Raw genomic sequence first — 10224 nt, forward strand, 5'->3', positions numbered from 1 at the left:
TGCCACTGCATTTCTACAGTCTTACCCTTGAACATATTTTCCCAGTCCACTTGGTGTCAGTGACAAGGATTGGTTTATATCACATGGGAGGAGATTGGTGTCAGTGACTGTGGGGTTGGGTCAACCTTCTTTGACCTGACCAAGGCCTTTGACACTGTCAACCGTGAGGGATTATGGGGTGTACTTTTCAAATTCGGCTGTCCTCAAAAATGTGTCACCATCCTCCACTTGCTTGGTGATAACATGCAAGCTGTGATCCTGAGCAATGGATCCACCACAGACCCAATTCATGTAAGGACCGGGGTGAAGCAAGGCTGTGTCACTGCAACCACGCTCTTCTCCATCTTCCTTGCTGCATTGCTACATCTCACCGTCAGTAAGCTTCCTGCTGGAGTGGAGATAATCTACAGAATAAATGGGAAACTGTTCAACCTCCATCGCCTTCAGACCAGATCCAAGGTCGTGCCATCCTCTGTCATCGAATTACAATATGCAGATGATGCTTGTGTCTGCGCTCACTCAGAGGACGAGCTCTAAACCATCGTCAACACGTTCACCGTAGTGTCTGAGAGTATAGGCCTTACACTAAACATCTCCGGAAAAGAAAGGTGCTCCATCAACCTATCCCCACCACACAGCACTGTCCTTCACCCCCACCCCACCCTGGATGATCAAAATCCATGATGAGGCCTTTGGCAAAATGGTCCATTTTTCATACCTCGGGAGCCTGCTGTCAACAAGGGCACATATCAATGACTAGGTCCAACACCACCTTCTGTGTGTCAGCACAGCCTTTGGTCACCTAAGGCATAGAGTGTTTGAAGACCAGAACCGTAAAACCGGCATAAAGCTCATGGTCTACCGAGCAGTAGTGATACCTGCCCTCAGACACGCTTCTCAGACATGGACTATGTACAGCAGGCTCATCAAAGCACTGGAGAAATATCATCAACGCTGCCTCCGGAATATCCTGCTAATCCATTGGCAGGATAGACACACCAACGTCTGTTCTCTCACAGACCAACATCCTCAGCATTGAAGCATTGACCTCGCTCGATCAGCTACGATGGATGGGACACATCGTCCACATGCCCGATACGAGACTCCCAAAGCAAAGTCTCTACTTGGAGCTTCAACATGGCAAGCGAGCCCCGGGGGCCGAGGAAACGCTTCAAGGACACCTTCAAGGCCTCCTTGAAGTTCAACATCCCGACTGACACCTGGGAATCTCTGGCACAAGATCGCTCAAAGAATAATCCGTGAGGGCGTCGAACACTTCGAGTCTCTTCACCTGGAGCAAGCGGAGACCAAGTGCTTACGGCGGGAGGAGCACATGACAACCCAAGCACTTCAACAAACCGGCACTTCAACCAACGCACTTTCAACCACCATCTGTCCAACCTGCGACAGAGACTGTAGCTCACGCATTGGACTTTACAAATGAGGTCTCAGATGTCTGTTATGTGGAAGCAAGTCATCCTCGACTCCAAGGGACTGCCTATGATGTTGGTTGGTTTATATCAGACAGGAGGGGATTGGTGTCAGTGACTGTGGGGTGGGTTTATATCAGACAGGAGGGGATTGGTGTCAGTGACTGTGGGGTGGGTTTATATCAGACAGGAGGGGATTGGTGACATGGAATCATAGCAGTTTACAACACAGAAGGAAGCCATTTGGCCTCGTGTGTCTGAAAAAGAGCTATCCAGCCTAATCCCACTTTCCAGCTCTTAGTTCATAGCTCTGTAGGTTACGGCACTTCCAGTGCATATACAAGTACTTCGGTAAATGCGCTGAGGGTTTCTGCCTCGACTTTCAGGCAGTAAGTTCCAGACTCTGGAGGTTATGCTAGGACTGTGTAAAACACTAGTTAGACCACAGCTAGAGTATTCGCACAGTTCTGGTCACCACAGTGCAGGAAATACGTCTTTGCACTGGAGAGGGCACAGATGAGATTTACAAGGATGTTGCCTGGACTGAAGAATTTTAGCTGAAGAATTTTAGATGGGGTGGTGTTATTTTCTTTGGAATAGAGGCTGAGGATAGAATTGCTTACAAAATTATGGAGTGGATAGGAAGGACATAAGAACATAAGGAGAAATAAATAGGAATAGGCCATCGGACCCCTCGAGCCCACTCCACCATTCAATAAGATCATGGCTGATCTGATCTTGGTCCCAACTCCACTTCCCTGCCCTCTCGCATAAACCGTTGACTTCTTTATCTATCAAAAATCTGTCTATCTCCACCTTAAATATGTTCAATGACCCAGCCTCCACAGTTCTCTGGGGCAGAGAATTCCAAAGATTCACGACCCTCTGGGAGAGAAATTCTTCCTCATTTCCATTTTAAATGGACAACCCCTTATTCTGAAACTATGCACCCTAGTTCTAGTTTCCCTCACGAGGGGAAACATCCTCTCTGCATCTACCCTGTCAAGCCCCCTCAGCATCTTATACATTTCAATATCACCTCTCAGTCTTCTAAACTCCAATGAGTACAGGCTCAACCTATCTTCATATGACATCCCCTTCATCTCAGGAATCAACCTTGTGAACCTTCTCTGAACTGACCTATTTCCCTTCGCAGAGAGGTCAATAACCAGGGGGCACAGATTTAAAGTAATTGGTAGAAGGATTAGAGGGGAGTTGAGCAGAAACTTTTCACCCAGAGGGTGGTGGGGGTCTGGAACTCACTGCCTGAAAGGGTTGTAGAGGCAGAAACCCTCACCACATTTGAAACATACTTGGATATGCACTGGAAGTGTCATAACCCACAAGGCTGTGGAGCAAGAGCTGGAAAGTGGGATTAGGCTGGATAGCTCTTTTTCGACCGGTACAGACACAGTGGGCCGAATGGCCTCCTTCTGTGCTGTAAATGTCTATGATTCTGTGGTCGTTGAAATCCCCGACTATTGCTGCCCTATTGGTTTTGGACTTCTCAGAAACCTTCCTCCATATTTGCTTTTCTATCTCCCTCTGACTGTTTATAGTACACTCCCGACATTGTGATTGCCCCGCTTTTGTTCATCAGTTCAACACATATGGTCTCATTTGATGATCCTTCCAACATCTCATCCCTCCTCACTGCTGTAACAACACCTCAGCTTATCTGCCTTATCCCCTAGACTTCTTGCATTGAAGTATATACCATTAAGCACGGCCAAACTCCTTTGTTGTCGATTTTCTAGCCTTTGTTTCCTCTGACTTCCAAACTCATTTACGAATTTTCTGCTCCCATTTCCAAGCTTTACTTCTCTCCCTCCTGAATCTACGCTCAGGTTCCCATCCCCCTGCCAAGCAAGTTTAAACCCTCCCCAACAGCATTCGCAAACCCCGGGAGGATAATGGTCGGGGCCCTGTTGAGGTGTGACCTTATCCGGCTTGTACAGTCCCCAGTCCCTCAGGAATCTGTCTGTTCACCCTCACCCCTCAGAATGTCCTGCAGTCTCTCAATGATATCCTTGACCCTGGCACCAGGAAGACAACCGACCATCCTGGAGTTATGTCGGTAGCCGCAGAAAGGCCTGTCTGTTCCTGTAACTATTGAAACCACTTTCACTATTGCCTACCTGACCTTGCCCTTACCCCGTTCCATACAGTTGAGCCACCCATGATGCCTTGGACTTGGCTCTGGCTGTACTCCCTGAGGAACCACCAGTACAGAGAGTGAGATGCACTGAGAGGTGTCCTGCACTACCTGCCTGGTCCTCCATGTCTGTCTGGGCAGTCACCCATTCCCTCTCTGCCTGCACACTCTTATGCTGCGAGGTGACGACCCCCTGAAAGGTGCTATCCACGTAGCTCTCAGCCTCGCGGATGCAGTGACACTCGCTGCTGCTCAAGCTCCGAAACCCGGAGATCGAGCTCCTCCAGATGACGACACTTATTGCACACGTACTTGACCAGGACACGAGAAGCGTGGTTGTTCCACAATGACAGGGTTTCATCTGTTTAAACAAAAACAGCTCCACTGTTATTCCCTGAAATAATCCCCGCTGCCCGGCCTGAATGAATCCATGTCATTCCCAAACGCTGCAATGTTTGCTCCACCTCACAGGGTTCCATCTCTTTAAATGCACTCCTCCAGCCAAAGTGCCTTGCCCAGTCCCAATATATGCCTCCCCCAGCCAAAGTGCCTTGCCCAGTCCCAATATATGCCACCCCCAGCCAAAGTGCCTTGCCCAGTCCCAATATATGCCTCCCCCAGCCAAAGTGCCTCCCCCAGCCAAAGTGCCTTGCCCAGTCCCAATATATGCCCCCACCAGCCAAATTGCCTTACGCCAGTCCCAGTGCATATTTCCCCCAGTCCTGTTTCTCAGTACCACCTGCATGGAATGATTCGGGGGGGGGGGGCTGGGTGTGGGGGCCAGACAGTGGGCGGGGCTTGTCGCCTGTCGGTCACAAAGTGCAGAACCAATAGTTCCCTTGGGTTAATAAACCCCGGGGCGGGGAGGGGGGGGGGGGTCACACAGCCCGAGTGCGGACCCAGGCCGGAGTGACAACACTCCGCACCATCCGCTTCACACACACCCGGGCTCGGGCCCAGGCCCCGACTCACAGCCCGCAGGCCCCGTGTTCACCCTTCTGGTTCCAGGCCTGGCACACACTATTGGACCAACCTGGACTCACCCTATTGTGCCAGCACAAAAGACCCAGTAGAAACAGAGACAGGGCCCAGTGTAATATAAACAGAGACAGGGCCCGGTGTAATATAAACAGAGACAGTGCTCGGTGTAATATAAACAGAGACAGTGCTCGGTGTAATATAAACAGAGACAGGGCCCAGTGTAATATAAACAGAGACAGGGCCCGGTGTAATATAAACAGAGACAGTGCTCGGTGTAATATAAACAGAGACAGGGTCAAGTGTAATATAAACAGAGACAGTGCTCGGTGTAATATAAACAAAGACAGGGCCCGGTGTAATATAAACAGAGACAGGGCCCGGTGTAATATAAACAAAGAGAGGGTCTAGTGTAATATAAACAGAGACAGGGTCTGGTGCACTAATAACTGACAAGGCCGAGTTTTACACTAGAAACAAGTCTTTAATATTGAAAGAATTTTTGGCAATAATAATTGAAAGAGGTGATAGTGTCACATGAACAGAAGCCTTTAACACTTTAACAATACTAGAAACATTCTCTATAGAATACAACAGAGACATGATCTACAGTTATAATAATAGAGGTGTGCACTAGAACTGGAACTACAGGGGCAGGTTATTTTCAGGTCGAGTGTAACAATTCCAGAGACAGGGTCCGGAGTAATAACAGCAAATGCATGGCCCACTGTGAGTAACAAAGACAGTGTTTGATCCAATAATAACAGAGGCAGACTCTAGTGTAATACTGAACACAATGCTGGATCGAGTGTGATGGTCACACAGGCAGTGTCTAGTGCAACAAAACAAAGATTGGATCTCCTCTAATAGTGTGTGCAAGTCGGGGCCTATTGCTATAACCTCATTCACCCATCCCCCTGTGCTCACTGACCTACATTGGCTCCTGGTTAAGCAACGCCTCGATTTTAAAATTCTAATCTTTGGTTTCAAAACTCTCCATGGCCTCGCCCCTCCCTATCTCTGTAAACTCTTACAGCCCCACCACCCTCCGAGTTTCTGCACTCCTCCAAATCTGTCCTTGCCCATCCCTGATTTTAATCGCTCCACCATTGGTGGCCGTGTCTTCAGCTGCCGAAGCTCTAAGCTCTGGAATTCCCCCCTAAACCTCCACCTCCTCTTTCAAGGTTCTTTTTAAAAACTACCTCTTCAATCAACCTTTTGCGAATCTGTCCTGATATCTTTCTCTGTGGCTCTGTGTCAAAAATGTTTTCTTATTGATATCGATCGTGTTAAGCACCGTGAGATGTTTCATTGCATTAAAGGCGCTATATTAATGTAAGTTCTGGTTGTTTTCTTGTTGTAACAAATGCTTTGCCGAATGTGTGATAAGAGAGTCAAGGCCCACTGCAGTATGAATGTGTTGGTCAGTGTAATAACACCGGCACGGTCTAGTGTAACGGGAACAGGGAACAGACCCTGTCAGCCTTGGCTCAGTGGTAGCACTCTCGGCCGAGTGAGGATTCAATTCCCAATCCAGAGCCCGAGCACATCATCTAGGCCCAGACTCCAGGTGTCAGTACAGAGGGAGTGCTGCACTGTCAGAGGTGCCGTCTTTCAGATGAGACATTAAACCTATGCCCTGTCGAGATTTTAAGTTGGATGTAAAAGATCCCACGGCCACGATTCAGAGGAAGAACAGGCGGAGTTCACCCCAGTGTCCTGGGCAATGTGTATCCCTCAACTTACGTCACTGAGAATGGATTGTCTTGTCATCATTACATGGCTGTTTGTGGGATCCCGCTGTGCACAAATCGGCTGCTGCATTTCCTACATTACATCTCCTCCCCAAAACCCCCCTCACCCCAACCCCTCCTTCACCCCTACTCTCCAACCAACCCCTCCTTCACCCATACTCGCAGCCCCTCTTGTGTCTTGAATTGCCTTCACTGTAATGGAAACTGACAATTGGAACCAGTCAGGATTTGAAAGATATTTACAACAGATTCGAGATGTTCTGAGAGTCAGTATCTTTCTCTATTCTGCCAACTTGAGGAGTTAGATGACCAACTTTCTTCTGTGAATATAGAGCTGGAGTATTGGGTCGTGATGTATTCACTAGTTCATCCTGTTGACTCTAAATATTGAGTCTTGTGGTTTCAGACACCAGATAATCAAGCTCAGGACAACAGATTGACTTTTACTCATGTTATTAACAGCACTGCAAACATACAGACAGTATAGTTACCGGATCCAGAGAATGGTTTTGTCTGTGACCACTGGCTGTGTCACTGCCACACACAGATACCGTTTCCTTGTTTCACATCTCCATACAAACACCATCACTTCACACATCCCCTTTCTACACAATTACAGCCGACATGAGCAAGGACATGAGTCACATTAAACTATAAAAACATTTCATAATAGCAAAGGTTAAACTGGGATAAATGTCCAGTTATTTTCTGTTCAGGCAAAATGCAGAACAATCCAGCAGCTCACCAGCACCTTTACAGCGTCTCATCGGCCGACATGCTTTCATTAAGTACATTTGCTGAGTGCATTTAAATTTAAAACCAGGTTTGCAGGCGTGATGCTCCATTCACACATCGAAGGTTGAGAGAGATGCTGTGGGGCACACGCTAAGTCCAGTATCTGAAAGTGATTAACAGACTGGGTTTTGTGTTTAGTGATCCCGGGTGTGTTGCTGACACCTTCCCTTGATACCAAAGCTGAGAGAGGGACTCTGGAAGGTGTGGGGAACTGGCACTTGTCCCTGAGAGTAGCCGAAGGTATGAGAACTGAAATAATCCAGAGTTAGAAAGGAGAAAAGGTTCCAAAATTGAACAGTCGGTAACAGGACATCAATTAGAAACAAATACTCAACTGTGCGTTTGAAACAAAGCTGACTTGTTTTTTTATTTGTTCATGGGACACGGGATATGGGTGTCACTGGCAAGGCCAGCTCTGGGCCAATAAGAGTGAGGGGCGGGGCTGGAGGACCGAGCGGGCAGTTGGTCCTCCAACCAATCGGAGTGAGCGAGGGGCGGGGCTTGCCCACCCCAGTGGGCGGGGCTGGGCCCGGATCTCCCGCACTGAGCATGACGGGCTGCGGCGGCCACAGTTGGTGGAGCCCGGATGATGGCGGACAGGAGACAGTCGACTGTCGGTGCGGGGCAGGAATTGGAGCCACGAGTGGGCGGGTGAACGTCAAACACCTGCTGTAGGCCTCAGGCCCCAATCACAGCCCAGAGGCCCCGGGTTTGCCCCGTGGTGACAGGCCCGGGTCAGCGGGGTCACTGGCCGACATCTTGGACGGGTTAGAACATCAGAACATCAGAAATAGGAGCAACAGTGGGCCATCCGGCCCCTTGAGCCTGCTCCGCCATTTAACACCATCATGGCCGATCCAATCATGGACTCAGTTCCACTTCCCTGTCCGCTCCCCATAATCCCTTATCCCCTCATCATTTAAGAAACTGTCTACTTCTGTCTTAAATATATTTAATGTCCCAGCTTCCACAGCTCTCTGAGGCAGTGAATTCCACAGATTTACAACCCTCAGAGAGAAGAAATTCCTTCTCATCTCAGTTTTAAATGGGCGGCCCCTTATTCTAAGATAATGCCCTCTAGTTCTACTCTCCCCCATCAGTGGAAACATCCTCTCTGCATCCACCTTGTCAAGCCCCCTCATAATCTTAGACGTTTCAATAAGATCACCTCTCATTCTTCTGAATTCCAATGAGTAGTGGCCCAACCTACTCAATCTTTCCTCATAAGTCAACCCCCTCATCCCTGGAATCAACCGAGTGAACCTTCTCTGAACTGCCTCCAAAGCAAGTATATCCTTTCGTAAATATGGAAACCAAAACTGCACGCAGTGTTCCAGGTGTGGCCTCACCAATACCTTATATAGCTGTAGCAAGACTTCCCTGCTTTTATACTCAATCCCCTTTGCAATAAATGCCAAGATACCATTGGCCTTCCTGATCATTTGCTGTACCTGCATACTATCCTTGTTTCATGCACAAGTACCTCCAGATCCCGTTGTACTGTGGCACTTTGCAATCTTTCTCCATTTAAATAATAACTTGCTCTTCGATTGTTTTCTGCCAAAGTCCAGGACCTCACACTTTCCAACATTATACACCATCTGACAAATGTTTGCTCACTCACTGAGCCTGTCCATGTCCTTTTGCAGATTTTGTGTGTCCTCCTCACACATTGCTTTTCCTCCGATCTTTGTATCATCAGCAAACTTGGCAACGTTACACTCGGTCGTTTCTTCCAAGTCGTTAATATAGATTGTAAATAATTGGGATCCCATCACTGATCCCTGCGGCACCCCATTAGTTACTGGTTGCTAACCAGAGATTGAACCATTTATCCCGACTCTCGGTTTTCTGTTCATTAGCCAATCCTCTATCCATGCTAAATTATTACCCCCAACCCCGTGAACTTTTATCTTGTGCAGTAACCTTTTACGTGGAACATTGTCAAATGCCATCTGGAAATTCAAATACACCACACTCACTGGTTCCCCTTTATCCACCCTGTTTGTTACATCCTCAAAGAACTCCAGCAAATTTGTCAAACATGACTTCCCTTCATAAATCCATGCTGACTCTGCCTGACCGAATTTTGCTTTTCCAAATGTCCTACAACTGCTATTTTAATAATGGACTCCAACATTTTCCCAACCACAGATGTTAGACTAACTGGTCAAAAGTTCCCTGCTTTTTGTCTGCCTTCTTTTTTAAAAAGGGGCGTTACATTTGCAATTTCCCAATCTGCTGGGACCTCCCCAGAATCCAGGGAATTTTGGTAAATTACAACCAATGCATCCACAATCCCTGCCGCTACTTCTCTTAAGACTCTAGGATGTAATCCATCAGGTCCAGGGGATTTATCTGCCTTCAGTCCCATTATCTTACTGAGTCGCACCTCCTTAGTGATTGTAATTGTGTTAAGTTCCTCCCCCACCCTACAGCCCCTTGACTATCCACTATCGGAATATTGTTAGTTTCCTCTACCCATGTCATTGGTCCCGATGTGGACCACAACCTCCGGCTGTTCACCCTCTCCCCCCAGAATGCCCTGCAGCTGCTCAGTGAAATCCTTGACTCTGGCACCAGGGAGGCAACATACCATCCTGGAGTCATGTCTGTGGCCGCAGAAACACCTTTCTGTTCCTCTGACTATTGAATCCCCTACCACTATAGATCTTCCATTCTTCTTCCTCCCCCCTCGTGCAGCTGAGACACCCGTGGTGCCGTGGATTTGGCTCTGGCTGCACTCCCCAGAGCCACCATCCCCCTCACCGGTACTCAGAACAGAGAACCAGTTGGAGAGCGAGATGGACTCAGGGGACTCCTGCATTACCTGCCTAGTCCTCCTCTTCTGACCAGGGGTCACCCAATCCCCATCTGCCTGCACATTCTTAAGCTGTGGGGTGACCACCTCTAGAAACGTGAGATCCCCGTAGCTCTCAGTCTCATGGATGCACCGCAGTGACTCCAGCCGCCGCTCAAGCTCCAAAATGCAGAGCTGGAGTTGGTGCAGCTGGAGACACCTCCTACACATGTGGTCGTCCCGGCTGTGCGAAGCTTCCAGGATTTCCCACAAGCTACAGTATGTGTAATCCACGGGACTGAGCTGTCCTGT

Source organism: Pristiophorus japonicus, chromosome 23, assembly GCF_044704955.1.
Source record: "Pristiophorus japonicus isolate sPriJap1 chromosome 23, sPriJap1.hap1, whole genome shotgun sequence".
Lineage (NCBI taxonomy): Eukaryota > Metazoa > Chordata > Chondrichthyes > Pristiophoridae > Pristiophorus > Pristiophorus japonicus.